This window comes from Schistocerca serialis, chromosome 11 (assembly GCF_023864345.2).
Source record: "Schistocerca serialis cubense isolate TAMUIC-IGC-003099 chromosome 11, iqSchSeri2.2, whole genome shotgun sequence".
Classification (NCBI taxonomy): Eukaryota; Metazoa; Arthropoda; class Insecta; order Orthoptera; family Acrididae; genus Schistocerca; species Schistocerca serialis.
In genome coordinates, this window is record NC_064648.1 from 148,049,677 (window position 1) to 148,077,391 (window position 27,715).

The 27,715-nt window shown below is 38.2% G+C and overlaps 1 long non-coding RNA gene across 3 annotated transcripts; it reads left to right on the forward strand.

Moving 5' to 3' along the window:
* Positions 1–27,445, forward strand: LOC126426807 (uncharacterized). Of its 3 annotated transcripts, none has more exons than XR_007576426.1 (4): positions 1–110; positions 1,512–1,589; positions 13,589–13,732; positions 25,764–27,445. It is a non-coding gene; the product is annotated as an uncharacterized LOC126426807 (long non-coding RNA). The 3 variants fall into 3 exon arrangements; XR_007576428.1 differs by lacking the exon at positions 25,764–27,445 and adding an exon at positions 23,754–24,148; XR_007576427.1 differs by lacking the exon at positions 1–110 and adding an exon at positions 978–1,103.
* Positions 27,446–27,715: the final 270 nt, after the last annotated feature.

A 27,715-nucleotide genomic window follows, 5' to 3' on the forward strand; every position in this document is an offset into this window, starting at 1 on the left:
AAAAAACCAAACATTATTTCGAAATCGAGTAGAAGCAGCAATTTTGCAGTGTTACAATTTGTTCGGCCTCAGGACGGTGTCAGCGATTAGTATATTGTTACGATGCTACGGTGAGTTTGTCAACAATACATTAATGTTACCTAGCATGGAACGTGAACGTCATTTTATTCCATGTGTTAACGGCAGTGGTCGGATCAGCGTTGTTAACAGCTATGATGGTTTGTGAAAACGTGTGGATTTCGTGTGATGTTATTTTAGGTTATGTTTATCGTAACAAAAGATTAGTGTTGCTGTCGACAGACTTTTAATTATTCGAATTGCGGAAGAGAGGGTAAATAGTTTTCCCTTATTGCTTTTTGTGCATATTACGCTTCCATACCGCATATGACCTGTTAAATTTACCCAAGTCAATGTGTACGAATATCGCGTTGTGAAGTGCTTGCTGTTTTCGCCTTGCCGATGAATTCTCAGAATGCGTAAAAGAAACGGCTTGCATTGTGATGAATTGCTTTGATTTTGCTGCGGTTCCTGTGTAGTGTGGTCCTCAGAGAAAATTAAAGTAGTTGTTAAACATTTTGTGATGGAGTAGAAAAAGACACGCAGTGAAGTTGAAACTTCCGCTGCATACATCATGACGTAACACTGTTAGCGAATTCATGACCAGGGACTAGAGCCGTTTTTGCTGTGACGTCATATGCTGACACTCCGGATTGTAGTGAGAGTAGTTGCATCGCATTCTTCCGTATTTTCCATTGAGAAGCCCACATTTACATCATTTCAGAGACTCGTTAAACGGGAATGGAGCGCAATGAAATGCTGTAGGAGGTACTGATTCTGTTGCATTTGCTGTAGCTGATTAGAGTGCTTTGAATATCATTTAGTCCCTTCTGCACTGTAAATTAGTAAACAGTGTGTCAGCAGGAGTATATAAAAGTATTCATATTTCAGAGTAGTTTTGTACAGTGAAATCACCTGGACGGACCTTATTTTACTAATTGTATTAGACAGAGCTATTATGCAAGTGTGTTTTTTCCCACCTTCATTGCCGAAGAGCATTACATGGCACCAAACTTTAACAGAACATTCATCATGGTTACACAGTTGTAAGTAAACCACTTCAGCTAATCAGTTTTATATGTTAAGGTGTTACTAATATGGCACTACAAGCATTTTAACCTTTTTCTTATGTAAAATTGAGGTTTACTGCAGTAAATCATTTTAATTAGCAAATTCACTCCACATTTATATGATGTTGAAGTTCGAATTATTGTGGGAAAAGCAGGGTGCATCTCCTGTAATGCTCACAGTAAGACAGTATAGCCTGCCTTAAACTAGTGCTACGGAGAAACAACTTTTGATAACAATTTATTCCCATCATGTGTGCTGTTCAAAATTTATTTATTTATTTATTTTTTTTTTTTTTCGTTATTATGAGACAGTGCTCTGACTCTTCACAACATGCAGTTCGGAATTGAGTATGGCTGTTTTTAGCTTACTCCTTGTTTTTTCAGGTGCTTAGAACTGCAGTCACATGGAGTGGATCAAGAAACAAGAAATGCACGAGATACCTGTTGTGCCAAGACTCCATGGTAAGAGGTTTCCTTGTATTTCTCATCATTGTTCCATTCACTTCTGTGGGCAGCCTGCTAGTGAATAAATATAGTTCATATCATGTTGCTGGAAGTATGACTAACCATACTCTGCAAATCACTCTGAAGCGCTTCACTGAGAGTATGTCTCTCTTGTACCAGTTACTGCGGCATTTCCCTTTTCCACTCGTGTATGGAAGCCATGAGGAATAATTGTGTACATGCCTTTGTGCCTGCTGCAATGGGCCTTGTTTTGCCCTCACAATCATTATGGGAGCGATATGTAGGTGGTTGTAGTATATTTGTGGACTCACTGCGTGGAGTTGCTTCTAGAAACTTCCTCAGGATAGTTTACATCTGTCTTGAAGTGTAGGTCAATTGAGTTCTTTCAGCGTCTTCTTGGCTCTCCCCCATGGGTCAAAGAAACCTGTGATCATTCGTGTTACACCTCTTTGTATCTCTTCAATATCCCTTGCTAATCCTATTTAGTACAGGTCTCACACACTTGAGCAGTGTTCTGAGATGGCTCAGGCAATAGTTTTTCAAGGAATCTCTTTTGTAGTCATTGTCATGAACACGCAATTTGAACAGCAAGGGTCCCAACACACTTTCCTGGGCAGGGTTCCCACAAGTTCTGGAGGGTTGACCAAAGCGTCCGATCCCACCCGTCGGCTTTGACCAGTGACGTAAGGCTATTGTGGTGTGTGACGTCATGACGGCGCGGAATTTAGTGTGTGAGAGTGCCGTGTTTGTAGGTGTTGTTTTGATGCGAACGGTGGTGCTCTCTGGTGGTGTGTTAGGTGATGTTTTTGGTTTAGTTTGCGAGTCTGGCGTCGTGTGTGAATTTTGGTAAATTGTTTTTTTTTATGTCTTTGGTAGGTACGGATATGACTGACAGGGTCAACGGTTTTTGCTTGTTGGCTATGATGAAGGACAGTGCGTTGTCTCTAATAAAATTTCTTCAACTATTCGGATTTTTGGATGAAGTCGTGCAGTGTTCAGTATGTCGTGAAGAAATGAGGCTTACTTAAAGTTCCGGCGTCTCGGACCAGGGACGGCTGTATGTGGAGATGTAAGGATAACAGGTCAAGGGAAGTGTTCGATCCCAATTTGTGACTGTGAATGTTGGTATTAGTATTGGGAGATGTTTTTGAGCTGTATAGGTCAAGGGAAGTGTTAGGTCCTAATTTATGGGACCGGGAGCTGCTGTTGAGCTATATAGGTCAAGGAAATTGTCCGATTCCAGATGATATTGTGTTTAGTGGTATTTGGGGAGTTTTGAGATGTCAATGTTTTCGTCGTTTTGCATGGTTTTGTATGGGGGTGGGTGTCTAAATTTGTTTATATTTAGTTTGTCCCGTTAGTGTCATTAGGCTTTTTGTGGAATGTGTGTGTGTGTGTGTGTTTGTTTTTTGATGTATTTTTGTCCTCATAATGTGTACGTAACGACTTTATATGCACCATATCGTGGTTTATGGTCGTTTCCACCGTATTTGTGATGTAATGGGTCAAAGTAGACTGGCGGGATCGGACGCTTCCGTATTTCCGGAATGGTGGTCACGTGAGCGTGAGTTGTGCCTGAGTGATAATGTGAATGTGTGTGTGTGTGTGTGTGTGTGTGTGTGTGTGTGTGTGTGTCTGTGTGTGTCTGTCTGTCTGTCTATCGCGTGCTCTCATTTGCTGGCAAAAGCCATGGTGGAAAATTTAGTTTTGAGAGTGTGATTGTCTTTTCTACATGCCTGTCTGTGGCTCAGTGGTCATCTTTACGGTGAGTTTCCACCTATCCTTATTAGTATTGATTCTCAGAGTATTTTTGCAAGTTATCACTTGCACGGATTGATCACTGCAGTCTCATTTCATCAACATGAGGTCTGCGACACATGAATAGCTAGCCACATGAGTGGTCTTCCACGACGGGCCAAAACCGTGGGCCATTTCTGCAAGTATCTCTAACAGATCAGGCCTGCCAATCTGTAGCTTATCGGTTCCCACTAATGTGCGGTCTCTGCCCGTCTCACCGATCTACCCACAGGTGGGGTCTGTTTGTCAGTGGCATAATGCGGCATATTTTTGTGGTTTATCCAAGGACCCAGGACTGCTGTGCTCCTCGGAGGCTACAGGCAATTGTTTTTAGGGTTTGTGACTGTCTCGCTGCAAGTACATTGTATGGTGCGGTGTTTTGCAGACATTTTGTTTATTCTAGTACATTTTGGCACTTTCAAAAGAATTTATATATTAGAAAGTATGGACGATAAGAAGAAGAAAATTGTGGCCGTCGTTGGCGGTTTGTATGCTATGTACCCACCTATTTCTCAAAAGAAAATTCACACAATACCTGTAAAATAAGACATAACACAGTAGGTAATAACTGGCAATATAAATGTGTTGACAACTACAAGGAATTTTATATACCCCCGGTGTAGACAAAGCATGTCGATTTGTGCGCCCTGTCTACCGAGGTCTTTATTACACGTCTTTTTTTTTGTTTATGCTGGTAGTTTGAATCTTTGTGCAGATACCGATCAGTATGTATGGCCTTCCTCTACACCATATGGACTATTGTTCTGTCCTGTTGTTTAATCACACACATCCAGAAAATTCAGTTGCTCATTACTATCCATCTCTGTAGTAAATTGGATTTTCGGGTTAATGCTGTTTAGATGTGTCAGGAAGGCATCCAACTCCTCTGCTCCGTGTGTCCGTACTATGAAAGTGTCATCATCATAGCGATACCATCTGGTTGGTCTCTCACTGGCAGTCTGCAACGTCCATTGTTCAAAAGTCTCCGTAAACAAGTTAGCCACAGCAGGACTGTGAGGACTGCCCATAGCCACCCCGTCAATCTGTTCATAAAGGTCACTATTGTACTGATAGTAGGTTTTGGTGAGGCAGTGTCTCAATAATGCCACAATATCGGTAGGAAAAATATCCGCTATGCACGAGATAGCTTTGAGAGGGGAGAGTTTTGTATATCGACCGTGGCCTATTAGTCCGGAAGTTTTAAGTGAAGACAATATCGACTGTGAAAACCTACATTGTATGAGCAGTAGTCTCTTGTTTCTTTACATTAAGGGGAGCCGGAGGTACCTATGCTGCCCATGTTAAAATCACTAAGTTTGAGGAACATTTATGAATAAACTACCAAATAGAAAAATTTGAATTTTTTTTTTTACACATAGTGGTTTAGTGTTGCAGTTATGACAGAGGGAGTTATGACAGAGGGATTTTGGAGTATCTTTTCTAGTTTCCTTCTAATTATTTTTTTTATTAATGACCCAAATTTTTTACAAATAATTGCTTTATAATTAAACTGAAATGAAACTACTGAACATATTGCCAAATGGCTGTGTTACAATGTAAGTTTGACCACTAGGAGTGCTGTATAAAAATTTCACTTTTCTAGCTTGAGTGGATTTCGAGAAAATATTCCTTATATTCGAAAAATTCTAATTTACGGGAAATGGCTATCAAAGTTTCTCAATACAGTCCTGCACTGTAGGATGGATTATCAGGGTCGTTCTTCTTCGTCCTCCAAAAGCTTCCTCTTCTGTCTTCTTTTCTGGCCTGTTGTTCCATCATACTTCATATGCCTTTCTCTTCTTTCCGCTCCTCTCATCCTTTCTCTGTCAATATTTCTTAGTGCTCGTACAGTGTTCACCCCAGCTGTAAATCCTAATGCCTTCAGAACTTCACACTGTTCCCTTGGTTGTAGGTTGCTATTGCATCATAAATGCCAAAGTGCAGTGTTTTTATGCTTACAAACACCCTTTTAGGAATCACTTTCCAAACCAAATTGTTTACGCTCTCATTAGGATTCTGCGTCTTTCCGTGTAGACATTTGTGTAACAATTCTGGCTGTGCTAAGTCATGAAAAATTGGTTTTATTGTTCCCTCCTCATTCTTGTACATACTGCATATTACCCGCTTTACACAAGAAGTATAATACTACCAACAACAGGCGCAACACTGAACTAATTCGAAACGGTAAACAGCAAAGAGACGATGTTCCGCGCTCTTATTCATTGTAGTATCGCAACTTGGTATTAGTGTTAATTTTCTTTTCCCTACGTTCTTCCTCTTCTTATATACACGGTTACTAAAACGTGGCATCGTAACCAGAACAAAAGTGTACGACAATATCAAATGGAGCAAGATGTTCGAAATTCTGAGGAAAATAGGAGTAAGCTGTAAGGAAATACGGGTAATATTTGTCACAGAAAACAATGTAGCCAACCCTTGCACACTCGCTGTATGCGTAACATAAGGCGCTGTATGCGTAACAGGCCGAGAAAATCCCAAGCAGTTCGCCAGGAAGTCACGAGAGGGTGTTAGATGCATTCAGCGGCTGCCCATTTCCTCTGCAGGCGTGGGGGAAAATGGTAATAACTCCACTTCTAGGGCAAGCAGAACATTAATTCAAAGTTTACATTTAAGAGGAAAGTTCCAATTAATTTTCGGCAGCAAAAAAAAAGTCGTAATTTTTTGGATTTGACCACCTCCGGCTCCCCTTAACTGTCTGCCATGGAGGGTCCTTCCCATCAGGAACTGTTCTGCTAGGTACGTATCTATCCAGTGCATGGTCAAGCTTTCTTTTAACGTGAGCCATAGTTCTAAGTGCTCCTGTCCTGCACATATAAATTATTCAACTTGATTTAGCTGACCTTTGTACTTTGCTAATTATTGTTGCTACAGCTATTTGTGGTCAGTGAAGCCAGTTTGTGTGGATATTTGCAAAGAGGTCAGGTCTGTTTGACAGCATTAGATGCCAATAATGCAGTATAATAAAAAAATTAATTTTTTATCTTACTTGCAACAGTGAATAAAGTATAGCATGTGTTGAACCTCACATGGGGTAGAGGATAGAGTTTATATCTAATGTTTAGTAGGTTAGGATAAATTTATAATGTACCACCAACTGGTTAGCCAATATGTTTGCATAAAAGTTGCATTTATCTTGATCTGATTGGTTTCTTATTAAAAATCATCTTTAATGTGCAATGTAGAATGAAGATAATTTTTAAGTGAATGTTTATTTTGTAGTTAAATGTTACAAAACAGATCTACTTAGTGAATTATCACATTGTATACGTGCTATGTAATAAAACTTGTGACTTCTTTATAAACATTATATGTTTGTTGTGATTTAAAGTAATTATTTTGAAAAGAAGCTTTCACTGGTGTGTGCGGTAATTTTCATAATAATCTTAGCAGTAAGAGTTAAAATTAAACATGTAAATGAGCCCTGAGAGGGACCAACAGCAGATGGTTTTGATTTCAGACAAATCTTACTGGTAAACATTAATTAATTGTATGCATGTACTGTGATTGATTAAAAAATCGATTTCTCTTTTGGCAGCCAACTTGTAGTAATGTTAAGAGGTGACACATTTATTATTGACATGTTTGTTCAAAGCTGCTACCAGCATTGATAAATAATGTTTGCAAATTTGAAAGGAGATTGCTGAAAACCAGAGCAGTTGTCAGTATAAATTACAAGACTACACTTACACATAACTTGAAATACAAACATTGGGAGGGTGGTCAGCATCGGCAGGGATTTAGACACACTGGATGCCATGAGCTTTGTTACACGGCAGCCAACCAGGGCTGATGGAATTAGCCTCACGAGCAGTCTACTTGTGGACACTCTGGGCTTGCCAAACATGTTAACTTCAGCATTCACATTATGCTCTGTTGTGGCAGTATTGTGGTAGCTTTATTGTGCCATGTACCATTTGAATTTCAGTGTGGATAAAAGTGCTTTATTGGAACTAGTACAGGGGAACTGACCAGGTTGGGATGAATTTGAGCTGCAGTACTACAACTGTGATCCTAAACCGGCTCTGTGGCAGAGATGGAGGAAAGCAAATGTATGTGACATTCGTTAAATACAGTAATAGGGTGTTTCCAGAATGAGATTTTCACTCTGCAGCGGAGTGTGCGCTGATATGAAACTTCCTGGCAGAAGTTTCAGTAATAGGGTGGGTCAAATCTATCAGTACAAAATAAGCTTAAGATAATAGCAGTATAAAATTAATTGAAAATTCTGGAAAGGATGAAAGCCAGTTCTGAAGATTTGTACATCAGTCGATCTTGGAACTTGCAATAGAGCGTAGTGAGAGATGCTTTATGAAGTGTTAGATACCGTTGAAGGAAGCTTTTCAATATACCACCCGATCCACATTACACTGTGCCCAGTGTGTAATGAAGCATCTTTTGCTTCATAATTTTTGATCAGATGCTAATGCATACATTATGTACACAATATAGTATAACTAAGTAGCTTACCTGCCTCAAGGCAAATGTAATTAGCCCGAATCCGTAATTAGCAGCAGCATTACTTTGGACTCTTCAATTTGATGAAGGATATAGGAAAACTGTTACTTTGGACTCAGCAATTTGATTAAAGATATAGGAAAACTGTGACTTTTGAAAACAATAAGTGAAGATTTCATAACGGTTGGCATCAAATTCCAGCTTGTAACTAATTAGCAAATTAATCACTAAAATTTGATTATTTCACGTAAAGCCAAATTAACAATTTGAAATGTTTCACATCAGATGTCATTAAACTCATGTCGGATCTTAGGAAATCATGTTATCAAAGATGCCAGACTCAGAATGCCTGAAGTTAATTTTGTAATTACACCTTCTAGAAATTGCCAGTATAAACTAATTACCTTATTGAGATTCTGACAAAACAAAGCTCTGAAGGATCTCACTAATTCTAAGGCAATGTCGTCCTCTCCAGAGTCCTTGTTTTGGCTTGGAAGTTACAGTGCTCTGTCAAATTCTTATTGCAGTATTGTATCTCCCATGTCATCTTTATCTACTTACTCTTCCATTTCTATAGTATTGCCTTCAATTTCATAATATTCATGCTAATACCATGTAAATTTAATCAATTAAATTGGAAAGACGACTGATACCAAAAAAAAGCTGCTTCCTCAATTTTGCTATGTGGCTTAATATTTACTTTCTTACAGTTCAGTTTTTGAAAGGAAATTATTGTATACATCTGTGATAGTGAGTCTTTACTGTAGTACATTACCACTTATTTGTGCAAGTCCACCTCTGTAGCGCAGCAGTAGCGTTACCGCATACCACGCAAGGGGGGCCTGGGTTCAATTACTGGCAGGGGACTGGGTGTTGTGTGTCATTTTCATTATCATTGACACGCAAGTCACCGGAGTTGTGTCAACTAAAAATACTTGCAATACGGTGGCCGAACCCTGAAGTGGATGCTCCAGCCAATAAATGCCATACGATCATTTCATTTTTTTTATTTGTGCAAGTAACACCATTACTTGCTATGTAACTACCAGAACTTTTCAATCCCTGAATCTATTTAGAAATGGTGGTTCATGTTGTTTTAATTTTCTTTTGAAATTATTGGTTCCCAATTTCTTGCTTTATGTTACTTGTATGCTCTTGCACTAAACTTCACTCTGATTCCTAGAAAGTCTACATGAAAATTATTTTTGTGCATTTTATTGTAGTTGTATAGATCATATTTAAGCCGAGTCTCACTTTGTTGTCAGCGACACAAACCATTATGGAGTAGATGTGTTGAGAAATGAACACAGGAATTTGTAGATCTTTAAAAATGCTTTTGCAAGATGTCTAGTTGCATGCTTTACTTAGTATCCTTACTGCTAACTTCCACTGAGCAAATATTTTATTTGTTTGAGGTGGACTGCATCAGAAGATAATCCAGATCATGGCAGGGAGTGAAAATACAAAAAAGAAGCCAATGCAATATTCCCCTAGAGAAGCTCAAATATAGTGCATTGGTTAACACACCGGACTCACATTCGGGAGGACAACAGTTCAATCCTCTGTTCAGCCATACTGATTAAAGTTTTCTGTGATTTCCCTAAATCACTTAAGGCAAATGCCAGGATGGTTTCTTTGAAATGGCATGGCCAACTTCCTCCTCTATCCTTGCTCAATCTGAGCCTGTGCTCCATCTCTTAACAATGTGGTTGTTGATGGGATGTTAAATTTTAATCTCCTCCTCCCTCCCATGTGTCAATAAAAGGATTCAGTGTGTCACATTAAGAAATCCTGGAGTGTGCACACGGAAACGGCTTCTTCAGAATGGGAATAATCACTGCAGATACACTGCAGGAATAAATTAGGGTTTTACACTGTTCTTATTACCTGTAAATGATCTGCCATCATTAATGAAGAAGGTTCAACACTTGAAAATGTAATTTTATTTTAAAATTAATAACTGTTTCTCTGCACATGGAGAGAGTTTAGGTAAATCACAATACGTGCAGTTCAGCACTGCACAAGGGCTGATCACACAATTTGAAATAATCCACAAGGCTAAATCAGTATACAGTATGGAATATTGGTAATTCTTAATTGTTTATATTGGTAAGAACCTGATCTACAGGGTGTTACAAAAAGGTACGGCCAAACTTTCAGGAAACATTCCTTACACACAAATAAAGAAAAGATGTTATGTGGGCATGTGTCCGGAAATGCTTAATTTCCATGTTAGGGCTCATTTTAGTTTTGTCAATATGTACTTTACTTCTTCGATTCACCGCCAGTTGGCCCAATTGAAGGAAGGTAATGTTTACTTCGGTTCTTGTGTTGACATGCGACTCATTGCTCTACAGTACTAGCATCGAGCACATCAGTACGTAGCATCAACAGGTTAGTGTTCATCACAAACGTGGTTTTACAGTCAGTGCAATGTTTAAAAATGCGGAGTTGGCAGATGCCCATTTGATGTACGGATTAGCACGGGGCAATAGCCGTGGCGCGGTACGTTTGTATCGAGACAGATTTCCAGAACGAAGGTGTCCCAACAGGAAGACGTTCGAAGCAATTGATCGGTGTCTTAGGGAGCACGGAACATTCCAACCTATGACTCGCGACTGGGGAAGACCTAGAACGACGGGGACACCTGCAATGGAGGAGGCAATTCTTCGTGCAGTTGACGATAATCCTAATGTCAGCGTCAGAGAAGTTGCTGCTGTACAAGTAACGTTGAGCACGTCACTGTATGGAGAGTGCTACGGGAGAACCAGTTGTTTTCGTACCGTATACAGCGTGTGCAGGCACTATCAGCAGCTGATTGGCCTCCATGGGTACACTTCTGCGAATGGTTCATCCGACAATGTGTCAATCCTTATTTCAGTGCAAATGTTCTCTTTACGGATGAGGCTTCATTCCAACGTGATACAATATAGTGACGAAACTAAAATGAGCTCTAACATGGAAATTAAATGTTTCCGGACACATGTCCACATAACATCTTTTCTTTATTTGTGTGTGAGGAATGTTTCCTGAAAGTTTGGCCGTATCTTTTTGTAACACCCTGTAGAAGTCACATGTTTTTAATTAAACATCAAATCACTGCAATGTTGCATTATGGATAACATCAAATTTTTTATATGAAAATGTCAGAAAGTTCATGTAATTTTCCAATAGTCACTCACTAATGTTTGACATCATATACTTGGGCAACCTGTTATTGAAAAAGAAAGTGTTTGGTGCATCAGAGCATGAAGTAAGGATAGTGCACTGCTCACTCTAGAACCTCCTACAACTGTTTAAATACTTAGGCATGCTGGCAACAGCCATACAGTACACTGCCTCCCTTAAGATGTTTGATGTCAGTAAAGTTTGAAACAGCAGTAACATTCGTAAAATATAATATTGGAAGGAGAAGTTATTCTTCTCAATAACCCATGGGAGCACAAAAGAAAATGGATATCCCAAAGCAAAATGTAAGTAACTGCAAATACGTGCTTGAAATATCCTGGCATAATAAAATTATGTTTAAACATGAAGTGATGTGTTTACCTACCAACTAAATTCACATTAATATCTTTTGGCTGCAGATGACTCGCGACCAGTACTTGATAATGTACAAATCGTCTTGCAGAAGTGTATAATATAAAATTTAAGTAATGACAAAATCAAAAACTGTTCTTTAGGCCTAATTTTTGCAGATTGGGTAACAGTCAAAATATATTCACATTTCTAGATGTGAATAAAGAAAACTCACAGGTAGTGGAACAGAGGTGTTGAAACGTATTGTGGTTTTCATAACAGGTAGACCTTATATACAATAATTTACACTGCCTGAAGAGATTTGCACAGCTCATAAAGTGTTCTCCAAGATTCTCCAGAAAAGATTGAAACCATATTTAAAGAGATGATGGATGAGAAGCAAGAGGACGTATGAAAAATTGATCCACCACAGGTCAGATATTTGTTCTAAAATGAATAATAGCGAAATATTGAGAATACAACAAAACAGTAACAGTATTGTTCGTTTGTTTTAAGAAAGCCTACAATAGCACAAACAGAGAAAATTTGAGGAAAAAAATGCAGAGGTTTGGAAAACCAAAGAAAATTACAAATCTTGTAAAAGTTGTACAGAATGTCCGGAAGGGACCATGAAAGTGGATAGTGTATTTCATTGCTTTTTGACATGAAAATGGTAATCAGGAAGGATACAGAATATCACAACTCTTGTTCAGCATGATGAAGCTGGATGCACTGAATCCAACAAGTGAAGCAGAAGAGGTAATTAGTATAGGAATAAAAATAAATGTACTTGCCTTTGCAGCTGATGTAGCATTAATTGCTAAAAATCTAGATGGCCTGAAAATATTGGCAAGAAAGCTCTTTCAGGAAAAGTTGAAAGAATGTAAAAGACAAAAAAGAGGGCAACTTTGCAGATCTGTAGCCACATTTTGGAAGAAGCAGTACAGTTTAATTATCTTTGTGTTGTAGTAAGTAACAGAAATGATGAAAACAAGAAGTAGAATAGTAGACAAAATCAGCATCCAGAACACCATATTCACTCAGCAAACCACAGCAATCTGAAGTTTTTAAAGAGGGACCAAAATGAGGACACACAAAATTAAAGTCAGACCAGTATTGTTATGTGGGACAGAAATACGGTAAGAAGATAAGTATACAGAAAGAAAGATGAAGGTTTGAAAATAAAATCCAGCACAAGATATTTAGATAGATCTGTGAGTGAGGAGACTGGGAAGTGAAAGAACAGGGAGCTGAGGGAAGTATGTTATGAACAAGAGACCAAGACAAGGAGACTGAAATGGGCCAGTATAGTGATTTTTTTTCATGTATTGGGTATGTTGTGTACTTGTGCCGTTAATAATACATCGAAAGCACACACAAGGCTACACAAAACATATTCACTGCAACTTCTTATCATGGACAAGTATTATTATTTTTGATATTGTTAGGGCTTTCTATATTCAAGTGTCCAATAAATAAATCACTTTGGAATGTCTATATAGACATTAAATTAGTAACAGCTTGGTGTCAAGCAGCTTGATCTTTTACATTTAGAAATATCACAGGGTTGTAATTCAACGTCTTTTCACTTGAATGATAATTTACGCTTTTGCGGATCTGCGTGGAGAGAGACCTTTTGCATGGTACATCAATTGTTAATTCAAAGGTGATAACTTTCTGCACTGTGAAAATCTCATCAGTTGAACAAAAGATAGACTTCAGTATTTTTGCTCAAGAATTAATTGTAAACCCACTCCATTTTGCTCCAGGCCACTTAACATTGGAGTAATAGGATCAAGATCTGCCATCTTGTAAAAGGTTTCCAACAATTCAAATTACAACTGAAGCTGTAGCATACGTTATTAATCTCCGAAAAAAAATGTACGGTTAAATTTTCACACATATAGGGATGCTACCACTACTGAAATAAATGTATTGGTTATAAATAACAGCATATATCCAGAAATACATTACAAGATATGTAAATCTCCATCCTTGTTTTCTGATGTGAAGATTTGAACCAAAGTAAAATAATTCGGAAATCTATTTCTATTGTTTCATTGTTCTCAAAACATAGATTATCTTGCAATATTGATACTGCACACAGTGAGATAATTAACACTTTTGCATGTTCTTTTGCACACAGAAGAACAGTTCATTTAAACATATCATGTCAACCATAAATAAATATTTCTTGTTTCCAGAGGACCAGTACATGAACCATGTCAGAAGAGAGGTGATATCAAGGTTGAGAGAAGCATTAGAGAAGAAACCTGAAGGATGAAAACAATTATGCAGATAAGATGGAGAGATAAGGTAGCCAAGTGTTTTCTGAAAATTGGAGCAAGGTAAGAAGGTTCCACAATAAATTCGTACTGCAGTTGTCAATTATAGGCTTAAACGTAATTTTTGGGAACGGAAGGCCTATGCTCATTCAAAATAATTGTTCTCTAATTTCATTCTACAGTTGCATGAGAAATAGGTTAGTTTCAGAATTTTCGGATGCTTACAAAACTATATTTTCATAAGTTAGTGGTACAAGTGTTTTGGATACATAATTTAGTTCATAGCAAATCAGCATTTGTGGTTCACAGTTCAGCTAAAGAATACACCACCATGAATTTCATTATATATCAACACAAATAGATGCGTGTTTTTGAGAATTTTTGGAAGCTAACATTGTTCTGTGCATAATTTTAGCAACTTTCTAGCTAAGCAGATAATCAGTGGGCTTAATTTAAAGTTTATTGTTAACAGCCTTGTAATACATTGCCCCAGCCAAAATGCAACCTTATTTTGAATACTATTCTCGAACACGGAATGAGTTGGTTGGCATTCATAAGCAGCTGAAAACTGCCTTGACCGTCAAACAGTTGGCAGTTGCTGTGTGTTGAAAGATCCCCCAAGAGGTATCTTAAGTACAATGCTCTCCTGTGGATCCTGTCTCGTCTGCAGAAAATACAGAATCTGTAATTACTCATCCACTTGACTGTGGGTGGCATGCCAATGGTAGATCTAGGCATCCTGTATAGGGTGGACTCAGACCAGGGAGGATTCAGGCTGTTTTACGAATCCCCCTAACTGTCTTTCACTGAAACTGAAACTGAGTCAGTTTGTCACCTGTTTTGTCCAGTGCAAAGAGGAGGCAAATGCAAAATGGTAAGAGTCTGTTAGTCATTGTCAGTTCAAACATATGGTGAATGATTGTACACCTTAGGGAAATTGTAGCAAGGGACAGGAAAGAATACCAGATGCACTCAGTGTTTATGCCTAGGGGCCTCATTCAACATGTTGAACAGGCTACTGTATTTACTTGAATCTAAGCCGCACTTTTTTTCCGGTTTTTGTAATCCAAAAAACCGCCTGCGGCTGAGAATTGAGTGCAAAGTAAGCGAAAGTTCTGAAAAATGTTGGTAGGTGCCGCCACAACTAACTTCTGCCTTCGAATATACGTAGCGCTACACAGTCATGCTTTGCAGGCACAAAGATAAATACTGGTGCCAAAACCTCTGCGTTAGTAAATAAATTAAAAAAAAAACTGTAAACAGCGGTAGCGCGCACAAAAGCAAGCCGTGCCGCGAGCAGCAACAGGCCGTAAACACTCATTATCAGAATGCGACAAACAATGCATGACACAGTATAATAATGCATTTTCAGCTTAGAGTGACATAAACACCTATAACAAAGAGAATGGCACTTATCAGATCAAAGAAAAATAAGCAATCAATTCAAACCAGACGAAGCACATGAAAAAGGAAGGGTACCCGTATAAATACGGACGGAGCGCCTGATGCATAGCAATGGCTACCTGGTAAAGCTTAACTGCTAAGCTTACGACTCGAACCAAACTACTGTAGTTGTATCGTCATTCATTCGACCTAAGTTGTGCCTCATATTACAATGGACCAGCTTTGTTTCGATTTGGAGGTGCAGCCTAAAACTTTTTCTCTCCCCTTGAATTTCGAGTTTCAAATCTCAGGTGTGGCTTAGATTCCGGAAATTTTTTTTTCCTTGATTTCAAGTCTCATTTTTCAGGTGCGGCTTAGATTCGAGTGCAGCTTAGATTCGAATAAATACGATATTCCAGCAGCCCTTGAGGGAACAGGGTGCAATCAACTGCAGATTGTAGTGCACATTGGAACAAATGGGCTCTGAGGTCAGACTTGGGTCATTCCAGTGACAGGCAGAGGAGGTTGAGATGGAGTTTCAGTGAAGCTCACAATTTTCAGCATTGTCCACAGAAGTGATTGTGGCCATTTGCCTGTAAGGTTTGATGGAAGGACTGACCAGAGACTTCAAAGGTTCTGTGAAAAGGTAGGTTGCAACTTACTGGACTTGCATGTAGGTTTGAGAACTTTCGGCCTCACTATGTGGGTCAGGTGTGCACTATACATCGGCACCTGCTACTTAGGTAGCTGGCTGTGTGTGAGGTGTGCACAAGGGTTTTTAGATTGGGTGATTCTCAATCCATTCCATATAACAATAGCTGTAGGAAGTATCAGTGTAAGATTGAAAGAAATGCCTTCAACAGGTGAGTGTATTAAAATCCTAATGGTTAACTGCTGGAGAGCAAAGTGCCAGAGTTTGAAGCATTGCTAAAAAGCAATGAAGCTCACAGAATACTAGATACGGAAAGCTGGTTGAAAACTAAAATTGATAGCAGTATGATTTTCGGGGAAAATTTAAATTTATATATAAAGACAAGGCAAATCAGAAGTATAGGTGGTTTGTTTGTCACAGTAGACAAACACAAATCCATTGATATAGAAATTCGAGCTGCGTGTGAGATTGTTTGGCCAAGACTCAGTATCAAAGGTGGGCATAAAATGATAATTGGAGCCTTCTATTGCAGACTCGTCTCCTTATGTAACAGAAAACTTTAGAGAAAACCTCAGTTGACTTGTATGGAAGTTCCCCAGTCATACAATAATCATTGGTGGAGACTTTTATCATCCGACAATTAATTGGCAAAATTACAGTTCTGTTAGTGGTGGGCATGATAGGACATCGGCTGAAAATTTGCTAAATGCCTTCTCTGAAAACTACCTAGAACAGATAGTTTGGAACCCCACTCATGATGGAAATGTATTGGATCTAATGTCAATGAATAGACCTGACCTCTTTGAGAATGACCACATTGAAACTGGTATCAGTGTCCATGATGTGGTTGTGGCAACAATGATTACCAGAGTAAAAAGGATGACTAAAACAAGCAGAAAATATATGTTCAGTACACTAGATAAAAAAAATTAGTGGTGAATACGTCAATGAGGAACTTGAAACTTTCAGCACGGGGCAGCACCGTGTAGAGGAACTATGGCTCAAGCTTAAAAGAATAGTTGACCGTGCACTGGATAGATACATAGTCAGTAGAACATTCATAGTGGGAGGTAACCTCCTTGGTACATAAAGAAACTTCTCAAGAAACAGAGTTATTGCATAATAGGTGCAAAACAAAGCTTAGGGCTATCAATAGAGTTGCTGAATGACATGCATTTGGCTGTCAAGAGAGCAGTGTGAGGTGCCTTCAGTGATTACCATATCAGAATATTGTCAAATGATATTTCACAAAACCCTAAGAAATTGTGGTTATATGTAAAGGATGTTGTGCCACCAAAGTTGGTGTCCAGTCCCTGGTGAATGAGATACGAACTGAAATTGAAGGTACAAAGCAAAAGCTGAAATTCTCAATTTGCTTTTCAAGTGTTCTTTTACAAAGGAAAATCCAGCAGAATTGCCGCAATTTAATCCTCATACCACTGAAAAGATGAATGAAATAAGTATTAGTGTTAGTGGCATAAAGAAACAGCTGAATTTGTTAAAACTGAACAAAGCTCTAAGGCCTGATGGAATCAGTGTCGGACTCTTTTCTGAATTTGCAACTGAGTTAGCCCCTCTTCTAACTATATTCTATTGTAGATACCTTGAACAAAAAACCATGCTCAGTTCTTTGAAAGAAGCACAGGTCACACCCACTTACAAGAAGGGTAGTAGAAGTGATCCACAAAACTACCATCCAATAACCTTGCCATCAATGAGAGACCATTCACCTTGAACCATTTAACCATATCTGAGAGTATGTGATTACTGAGTTCCTCAAGATTGTTGACTGTTCTACTGCTCATAAAAATTGTGGTATCATCAGCAAATAATGTAAATTTACACGGCAGGCTTGTACATGATGGTAGATCATTTATAAAAATCAGGAATAATAGTGGCCCAAGAATTGAGCCCTGGGGCACTCCACATGTAATGGAACTCCATTCAGAATCTGAGGAAGTGTCACATACTCCACCCGAGCTATTCAACACAACTTTTTGTTTTCTGTCTTGGAGGTACGACTGTAGCCAATTGCCTGCAACACCACTTATTCCTACTAATTTTGCTTTTTGCAAGAGAATCTGGTGATCAACACAGTCAAACGCTTTGGATAAATCGCAGAAGACACCAAGTGCTAGCATTTTTTCATTAAGGGTTTCTAGAACTTCATTTGCAAGTGCGTAGACTGCGTCTTCTGTTGAACGGCCCTTTTGAAAGCCAAACTAGCTTTTGCTGAGAACTCCATTCTTCATGAGATGATCAGTAATTCTTACATGTATTAGCTTTTCTAGAATTTTGGAGAAAGCTGTCAGCAAAGAGATAGGTCGATAGTTAGTTAGTTGGTTCAGCTTTATCCTCCTTTTTGTACTGGGGCTTCACAATGGCATACTTAAGTCTACTGGGAACAACACCTTTCTGAAGGGAAGCATTGAAAATATGACAGAGAATGTCCCTTATCCACACACAAGAATATTTCAATAAATTACTAGATATATTATCAACCCCTGCAGAATTCGTACTTTTTAGAGACATGATGATTTTTTGAATTTCTTCTACAGTGACAGGATTAAGGTGCATTTCTGAAATTGTGTTAGAATATACAGCTTGACAAAGAGTTACAGCTTCATCAACATCGGGCTTGCAACCAATCTGTTGAGATACTGATAGGAAGTGTTTATTAAAAATCTCAGCCACCCTTTTGGGGCTATCTATTAGGATACCTTCATATCTGATATTATTTATATCTTCTTTACTTGTTGCATCTCTTCCTGTTTCTTTTTTTACAATGCTCCAAATTGCTTTTATTTTATTATTAGATTTACCTATTTTCTTCTCATAATAAAGGGCTTTTGATTTCTGTATTAGTTTCTTCAAAATTTTACAGTATATTCTATAGTGTTCCCATTTTTCTACATTTACAGAATCTTATAGCTCTCATTAAATTCCAGTAAGACCAGCTTTATTCAATTCTGTACAAAAACAGAAAAAGAGAGAGAGATAAGTGTGACATGTGGTAATCAACCAATAGTCAGAATGGAAACAACAAAATTTCTTGGAGTGCACATTGACAAGAAAATGAACTGGTCTTCACATATTATTGATCTCTGTAAGAGGCTTAGCTCTGCTACCTATGCTTTACGGGTTGTCACTACATGTGTTGAACCTAACACTGCAAAAGTGGCCTATTATGGCTATTTTCATTGTCTCATTGAGTACAGAATTATTTTTTGGGGCAACCAGCCATTAGCAAGGAAAGTGTTCATTGCACAGAAGCGAGCTTTAAGAATTATATGTAGATTGCGCCCAAGAGACTCTTGTAGAAATAGTTTTCGTAATCTTAAAATATACACAACTACATGCCCATATATTTTTTCTCTCATGTGTTTTGTTTGTAAAAATATAGATATATTTCAACCAAATAGTAATTATCATGAGCATAACACACGGAGGAAGAATGACATACACAGTGAACTCAGAAATTTGAGCTTGGCACAAAAGGGTGTCCATTACACTGGAGCAAAACTCTTCAATGCTCTTCCTCCCGAAATAAAGACAAAGATTCATAACAATAGCGAGTTTAAGAAAGCACTAAAAATATTTCTGCTAGAAAAAGCCTTTTACAGTCTAGATGAATTTTTAACTAAATAAATTGTAATATTTTAATATTATATAATACAAGTTGACATAATGCCACTACGAATTTTATTTAACCTGAGATGTGTATCTGTGTGTGCTCCGTATCTGTTTTCTGTAGTGTTTTAATAATTCTAAGAAAATATGTGTTTTCTTTTTCTATATTGCTGCCCAAAGAATTTACTGTATAAGTTTTTATATAATTATGTACTCAAATTTCTGTATATGCTATAAGATTATCAGACTGTATTTGTAAAAAACTGACTCGTTCCACGTCCTTGTGTATTCAACACAGTTGACCTATGGAACACGAAATAAATCAAATCAAATCAAATCAAATCAATTTGTTGTAGACTCTTATAACATATTCTCAGCTCAAACAGAACAAGATATCTTGAACAGAATGACCTCCTCGATGTCAACCAGCATGGATTCCAAAAACCAGTCATATAAAACTGAACTTGCACTTTTCTCACATGACATACTGAAAGCTTTGGATCAAGGCAGTCATATATTTCTTGATTTCTGAAAAAGATTTGACTCAGTACTACACCTACCTTATTGTCAAAAGGACAGTTACATGGGGTGCCAAGTGAAATTTGTGACTGAATTGAGGACTTTTTGGTAGGGAGGATGCAGCATGTTGCCTTGGGTGGAGAGTCATTAGTAGATGTAGAATTAACTTCAGGTGTGCCCTGTTGATCATATTAATGACCTTGCAGACAAGATTAATAGTGAGCCCAGACTTTTTGTGAATGATGTGTTATCTTTAATTAAGTACCATCTGACAGAAGCTACATAAATAATCAGCCAGAACTTGATAAGATTTCAAAGTGGTGCAGTGACTGACAACTTGCTTTAAATCTTCAGAAATGTAAGATTGTGCACTTCACTTGACTATAATATCAATGAGACATTGTTGGAATTGGCCAACTCACACAAATACCTGTGTAACGCTTTGTAGGGATATGAAATGGAATGGTCACATAGGTGTAGTCATGGGTAAAGCATGTGGTAGACTTCAGTTTATTGGTAGAATACAGGGGAAGCATAATCAGTATTCAAAGGAGATTGCTTACAAATCACTCATGTGACCAGTTCTAGAATATTGCTTAAGTGTGTGTGACCTATACCAAGTAGGACTAACAGAGATATTGAACATATAAAGAGAAGAGGAGAGTTTCACAGAGATACTGAAGGAATTGAACCGAAACATTCATGAAGATAGACGTAAACTGTCCCAAGAAAGTCTACTAACAATGTTGCAAGAACTGGCTTTGAGGCTACTTGATGAAACCAAAAACAGACAGTAGTGTGTGGGGTCAGGAGACTAAGTGCACCTGAAAATATTTGCCCAGTTCTAATAGAAAGTGTGCTAAATAGCACTGAATTATTGAATAACGGTGACAGCATGCACACACAGTATTGATGTAACATGTAACTGTTAAATAAATGAGTATACAATCCAAAAGTGTCCCTTTTTTGCAAATATTCTCCTTGAGTTTTATAAATTTCAACACCTTTGTTCTGCTTTCAGTTACATTAAAGGGTTACAGTGAAACAGTAGGTGGGTAAAGTCAGTTTTGATAGAACGGACTTGAATTAATCAACCATGAATATAAAGTGTTATCCAGATTTAGATATGTATGGTAAGCGTTTAAATGAGGTAGTGTGCCATATTATGTCATCAAATCACTGCAGTTATACAGAACCATAAAATTTTACAGTATAGAGGACGTTGTGCAGTTTCTCTCTGAAACTTTCATTGAAAAGAATTTGGCATAACGTTTACAATCAAGAGTTGGTTTCATGTCACAAAAATATACATATCTTTCTGTTCTTTCTCTTTATGGTGCACTTCTGAGTGGTCAGCAGAGTTGCTGATTAAACTTTCTTGCATGATATTTTGACAGACAACCCAGCTGTCATCCTCAGGTACTGCAAGATGCGCTGTTGCCTTCTTGCCGCCTGGACTATAACCAGACTATGGACTGTTGTTGCTCTCATGCTGCTGTTTATAGCATAGTTTTATTCACAGTACCCTCTATGCCCTTTCATGGTCTTTTGTTTTTTTTAGCCTGCACTGATATTCCATGAAACAGACATATTCTCTGTCAGCATTTCTCAGATCTGGTGGGCAAGATCTTAGTAAATTGAGTGCCAAATCCCAAGCATTCCTTAAATTGAAATCTCCATCCCAGTTTATTATGTTTTCTGACATCCTTATTTCAAAAGGCTCCTGTATTACACTTTTCTGAAAAACTGGTGTCATTAACTCAATAGTGGGTAGAAACAATAGTTAACAGCCCCCATATAGTTGAGACCTGTAAGTGAGATAGCAGTCATTGCTAAATATGCAGTGTTTCTCACAGATAACAAGTTCACACACACCTGCAACATCTTTATTCATCCCAACTGGAGGTGGTTGTGTAGCTCTCCGTATTGTGTATACTGTATGTGCTGTTTTGGCAGTGTTTGGAGTGATAGGCTACACTAGGGAAGCTAAATTTTCATGTGCCTCACATATTGGCCTGCAAACAGAACATAGCACAAGTTTCCAATGATTTCTCCTAGTGCAACCAGTATCATGCAACAGGAACTGTAGTAGATGTTAAATAACAAATAACTTATTTCAGGCCATGCTGAATGGAATGATGTGTAATAAAAGCAGCAATTTTATTTCAAATTACTACTCACATGAAAGTAAATTATAATTTGGTACAGGCATTTGAAATGTTTTGTTGTAAAAGAACAAAATTACACTACTGGTCATAAAAATTGCTACACCAAGAAGAAATGCAGATGATAAACGGGTATTCATTGGACAAATATATTATACTAGAACTGACATGTGATTAGATTTTCACGCAATTTGGGTGCATAGATCCTGAGAAATCAGTACCCAGAACAACCACCTCTGGCCGTAATAACGGTCTTGATGTGCCTGGGCATCGAGTTGAACAGAGCTCGAATGGCATGTACAGGTACAGCTGTCCATGCAGCTTCCAACACGATACCACAGTTCATCAAGAGTAGTGACTGGCCTATTGTGACGAGCCAGTTGTTTGGCCACCAGTGACCAGACATTTTCAATTGGTGAGAGATCTGGAAAATGTGCTGGCCATGGCAGCAGTCGAACATTTTATGTATCCAGAAAGGCCCGTACAGGACCTGCAACATGTGGTCGTGCATTATCCTGCTGAAATGTTGGGTTTCGCAGAGATCGAATGAAGGATAGAGCCATGGGTCGTAACACATCTGAAATGAAACGTCCACTGTTCAAAATGCCATCAATGCGAACAAGAGGTGACAGAGACGTTAACCGATGGCACCCCATACCGTCACGCCGAGTGGTATGCCAGTATGGTGATGACGAATACATGCTTCCAATGTGCGTTCACGACGATGTCACCAAACACAGAAGCAACCATCTTGTTGCTGTGAACAGAACCTGGATTCATCCGAAAAAATGACGTTTTGCCATTCGTGCACCCAGGTTCGTTGTTGAGTACACCATCACAGGCACTCCTGTCTGTGATGCAGCGTCAAGGATAACCACAGCCATTGTCTCTGAGCTGATAGTCCAGGCTGCTGCAAACGTTGCCGAACTGTTTGTGCAGATGGTTGTTGTCTTGCAAACGTCCCCATCTGTTGACTCAGCGATCGAGACATGGCTGCACGATCCGTTACAGCCGTGCGGATAAGATGCCTGTCATCTCGACTGCTAGTGATACAAGGCCGTTGGGATCCAGCACGGCGTTCCGTATTACCCTCCTGATCACACCGATTCCATATTCTGCTAACAGTCATTGGATCTGACCAACGCGAGCAGCAGTGTCGCGATGCGATAAACCGCAATCACGATAGACTACAATCCGACCTTTATTAAAGCCGGAAACGTGACGGTAAGCATTTCTCCTCCTTACATGAGGCATCACAACAACGTATCACCAGGCAATGCCTGTCAACTGCTGTTTGTGTATGAGAAATCGGTTGGAAACTTTCCTCATGTCAGCAGTTGTAGGTGTCGCCACCGGTGCCAACCTTGTGTGAATGCTCTGAAAAGCTAATCATTTGCATATCACAGCATCTTCTTCCTGTCAGTTAAATTTCGCATCTGTGGCGTGGCATCTTCGTGGTGTAGCAATTTTAATGGCCAGTAGTGTATATGCATTGATAATATTGTTCAGTAACTTGATAAAAATGTTTTTGCATTTTCATGTGATCAGTAATTAATCACTAGATCTGATTTTCGTTCAAAATTATGATCCAATGTTTTAATTAATATTTCCATATTATTGTTATTGAAATTATAAATAAAAGTATATCATTTACTAGTGGTGAGAATCAAGCTGATAACCTCATGAATACACACTCTGCATTCAGTTGCAGTGTTTCTTTTTCCTCCCTTTCCAGGAATTACTTCATACCAGTTTAGGAAATTTGTTATATGCGCACGTACCTCCATTTCTGTAAGAAGACTGAAGAGGACTTGTCTGCAAGGACCCTTGTTGATCACAATTATTGCATCAAATAAAACTTGTGCTCCTGCAATAGGACCAAAAGAAACTGCCATGTACAAGTAATGATGAAATGTGTAATGATGAAATGTGTCAGTCACTGAAGATGGCCCCCAAACATGTCATGTTTTTCAGTAAGTCCCACAATTTTCTGGTTTTCTTCCTGGCATATTTTCAAACATTTGAGTGTCGAATATGCTAATTTTGGGTTGTCTGCCACTGTCTGTATTTTGCGTCTGTGACTTTAAAATGTGGTGTAGATTTATTTCCTTTGTAGTTTGCTACAGCCAAATGTAGTACCAGCAGTTCATTTTTTGTTTTCATTGTCAGAATTGTGTGAACATGCTACTGAATGCCAAAATGGAAGCAGAGCGCGAGAAGCTGCCCGCTGCCCCTGGTGATGTTAGAGAAGGAATTGGTGAATGAGCTACCAGTTCAGGTGCTCTCCATACTCCACAGCAATTTGTCTACTTGTTTATTTTCAGTACCCATTAGCAGAGCACATTTGGTCATACATAGCACTTATTTTGTTCTTGGGTCGACAGTATTTCCGTATTGCTAATAACCTGAAGATATTGGGAAGATCGAAGTTAACTGGTCTCATTGTTGCAACTAAGATATTGAACGCTAGCATTTGTCTAGAATGAATTGTTTTGCAGCATCTTGTAGTCACCAATCATCCTCTGTTACTCTTGTCTTGGACCTAGCAATCGCTATAATGGCTGCCACCGAGCTACATAACACAGAGTGGCTTGCTGTGCATTTGTTCTGTGGGCTAACCATAAAGTTTTAACTACTCCAAAAAAAATGAAGTTGTGTGTTATTGACAAAGAAAGAAATTTGCAACTGGCACTACTGTGAATCAACTTAGTCATGTGACTAGATGCAGCCTTGCTCCATTGAAAGTAATGTGTATTGTTACAAGGAACTGGAAAATTCCATTAACAAAGTCAAAATTGTTTATCTGTGAGAAGGAGAAAGCAGTGGCAATGCTGATGGAAAGGTGACAGAATGTGGAAAGCAAGTGTTAAATGAGCAAATTGATGATGTGCAAATTATGGCAGGAATGACATTTCTGGGATGAATGGAATTGAACTACCTACCCCAAAGAAAAAGCAGCAAAGTGTGCACAATATATATACACTGAGACAGTGTGGATAAACATGTTACTTGGCAGCAGTTTTTGCATCATTATGAAGGGTAAGAGGAAATGCCAACTTCACTAGAACTTCACAGCTTACATCATATGGACGTTACAGCTAGCAAACTAACTCTGACAAATAGGTTAGAAGAACAGAGAGTGAAAGCTGATGTGGTTTAAAGTGCCAGCTATATCACCTCGAAACTGTTTATTCTGCTAGCTTTAGTTTGAGAAGTGTTGACTGGATGAAATTTATTAAAATGATCACAGCTTGCAAAATAGCATGATGGCACGCTGTGTAATTTAACAGTCTAGTACACTGAGGTGTGTGTGATCAATCCTACTACAGAATAAATTTATCTAGTTTTCATTATAATTTATCCACTTTCACTTTTGATGACAGCTGATAACCACCTTGAATACATTGATTACAAAATAGATAACAAAGAGATAGATAAAAGTGATTTCATATTCAATGTACAGCAGGTCATATACATTTATTTACTATTATACAATTTATAATTTTTAGAGCGATAAAAACTGTAACTGAATGCGAACTATGAGGACAGTAATTGTCACAAATTATGTTGTCTAGGATGAAGAACTATCTAAAGCTACTTGACAAATAACCTTTTGTCTTTGTGCTTGATTGATAAGAATCACTCAAAGTTAGATGATATTAATAAAAAGTGAAGTATTAAGTGCTATATAATATGTACAGAAATGTAAAGGTAGTTTTAATTCAGATACTCTTTACTTTTTCAGTTTCTTGAAGTTCCATTTGGAGTCTCATGGACTACTGATTGTATCAAGGAGAATCCTGAACAAAATTTGGGAGTGGATGAAACTGAGAATACTGAGATTAGAGTATTCTCAGTTTCATGCACTTCCAGATTCAGTTCACATCGCTGATATATTGCATGCAAAGAGAGAAAACATCATTGGCATAAATTGTGAGTTTTCTGGAAATTATCATGTAAGTAATTTTCCAGTATCCTTGTACTATTCCACTAGACTTGGATTACCACCTATTATTTGCTGACTTTTGTGAGTAGAATATGAACAGGTCTTGTAACCTACTTGCAGTGACCCCCTCTTGATAAAATAAAGGTGTAGGGCATATGTTGATACTTTACACATTGTGAGGCCCCCACCCTGTAATTGGATTAAGACTGCTTCTTGAATACCGGGTTTCTGTCATATTCACTTGGCATTGGATTTCCAGTTTTATCTGCAATGTTGGGTAGTTCCACTTCCTAGGTGTGCATATCAAAGGAATGAGGTCTGTAACCATGTGCCAAAGTAACATATGCCCTATCAAACACCTACTCCCACTGCTCCATATAATTAAGTCAGAAAAATGTCAAGTAATGTGTCTCGAAATTGGAAACAGTTTCTCATTAGAAATTAAATTTATTATACTTTCTCTGCAAAGGAAATGTCCCTGTAATGGCTAAAGTTCAATCACAACACATTAACATTGACACAGTTTCATAACATTATTCAAATTGGCCATTTCTTTTAGATTCAGCTTCATTGCCATAAAAGTATCATACAGTTCCTCATTTCATGCAAAATGAACAAGAATTGGTGATTTTCAATGGCGGCAGTTACTTTCCACACTTACCTTATCTCACTCTCCTGAGACCTTCAAGCTAACTACACCAGTTACCTACTGCTGAATGGCTGACTGCCACGCACCATATTGACAGGTGCCAAAACTGCTCCTATACTCAGATGATGGAGTATGCTGTGCAACCTGTGGGCTCCAGTTGGACAAAGGTGAGCCTGGGTAAGATCAGATATTGTATCAGTATCTGTACATCCCCCTACTAAACATTTTCCAAAATGCTCATTCCTCACATTTTGGAAAAGAAAAAATAGTCCCACAGGTAACCTTAAAATTTCACCAAAAAGGACTCAAAGCCAAATATTCCAGTAGAACAATAAAAAATATTTTGATGAAGTATGTGAATAGCAATGGTGTCCTCTTAAAACAGAAACCAGAAATTCATATAGCAAAATTTAAAACACATTCACACTTCCATTTTTTCGTACCCGTATATTATAAGTTGCTTGTATCATATGATTTATAGAAGAAATCCGAAATCAAAACCTTATAATTCCACGTAGGTATAAATTTATCAGATATTTGCAAAACACACTTTGTTGATACAAATCCAAACTCTGGTTATGGTCCAATTCAGTGTATTTTCAAATTTGAAATTTTCAGATAAGGCATTCAGAATTCACTTAGTCAGTTTTAATCCATTTTGAGTTAAGCACTTATTTACATCTATAGGAAAAAACATACCAGTTATCATGTGACACACTTGATAAGAATAATGAAAAGTAGGCAACAGTGTTTCAAAATTCCCAAAATACATTATTCTTTCAGGAGAGATTTGTATCTGTGTAAAGAGCTAATGCATTAGTTTCTTTATTGAAAAGAAAGCTTTATTTTCTGTAATATTCTGTAAATGCAACTAAGTGTTTAAGAAACAATAAAATTTTTAAAAAAATCTGCTGTTAAAAAAAAAAAAAACCTAATTTTGTGTTCTCTCTTCTCCCCCTCTCCCCATCTTTCCCCTCTCCAACCCTCTCCAACCCTCTCCAACCCTCTCCAACCCTCTCCAACCCTCTCCAACCCTCTCCAACCCTCTCCAACCCTCTCCAACCCTCTCCTTCCCCCACCTCTACCCCACCTGCCAAATCCA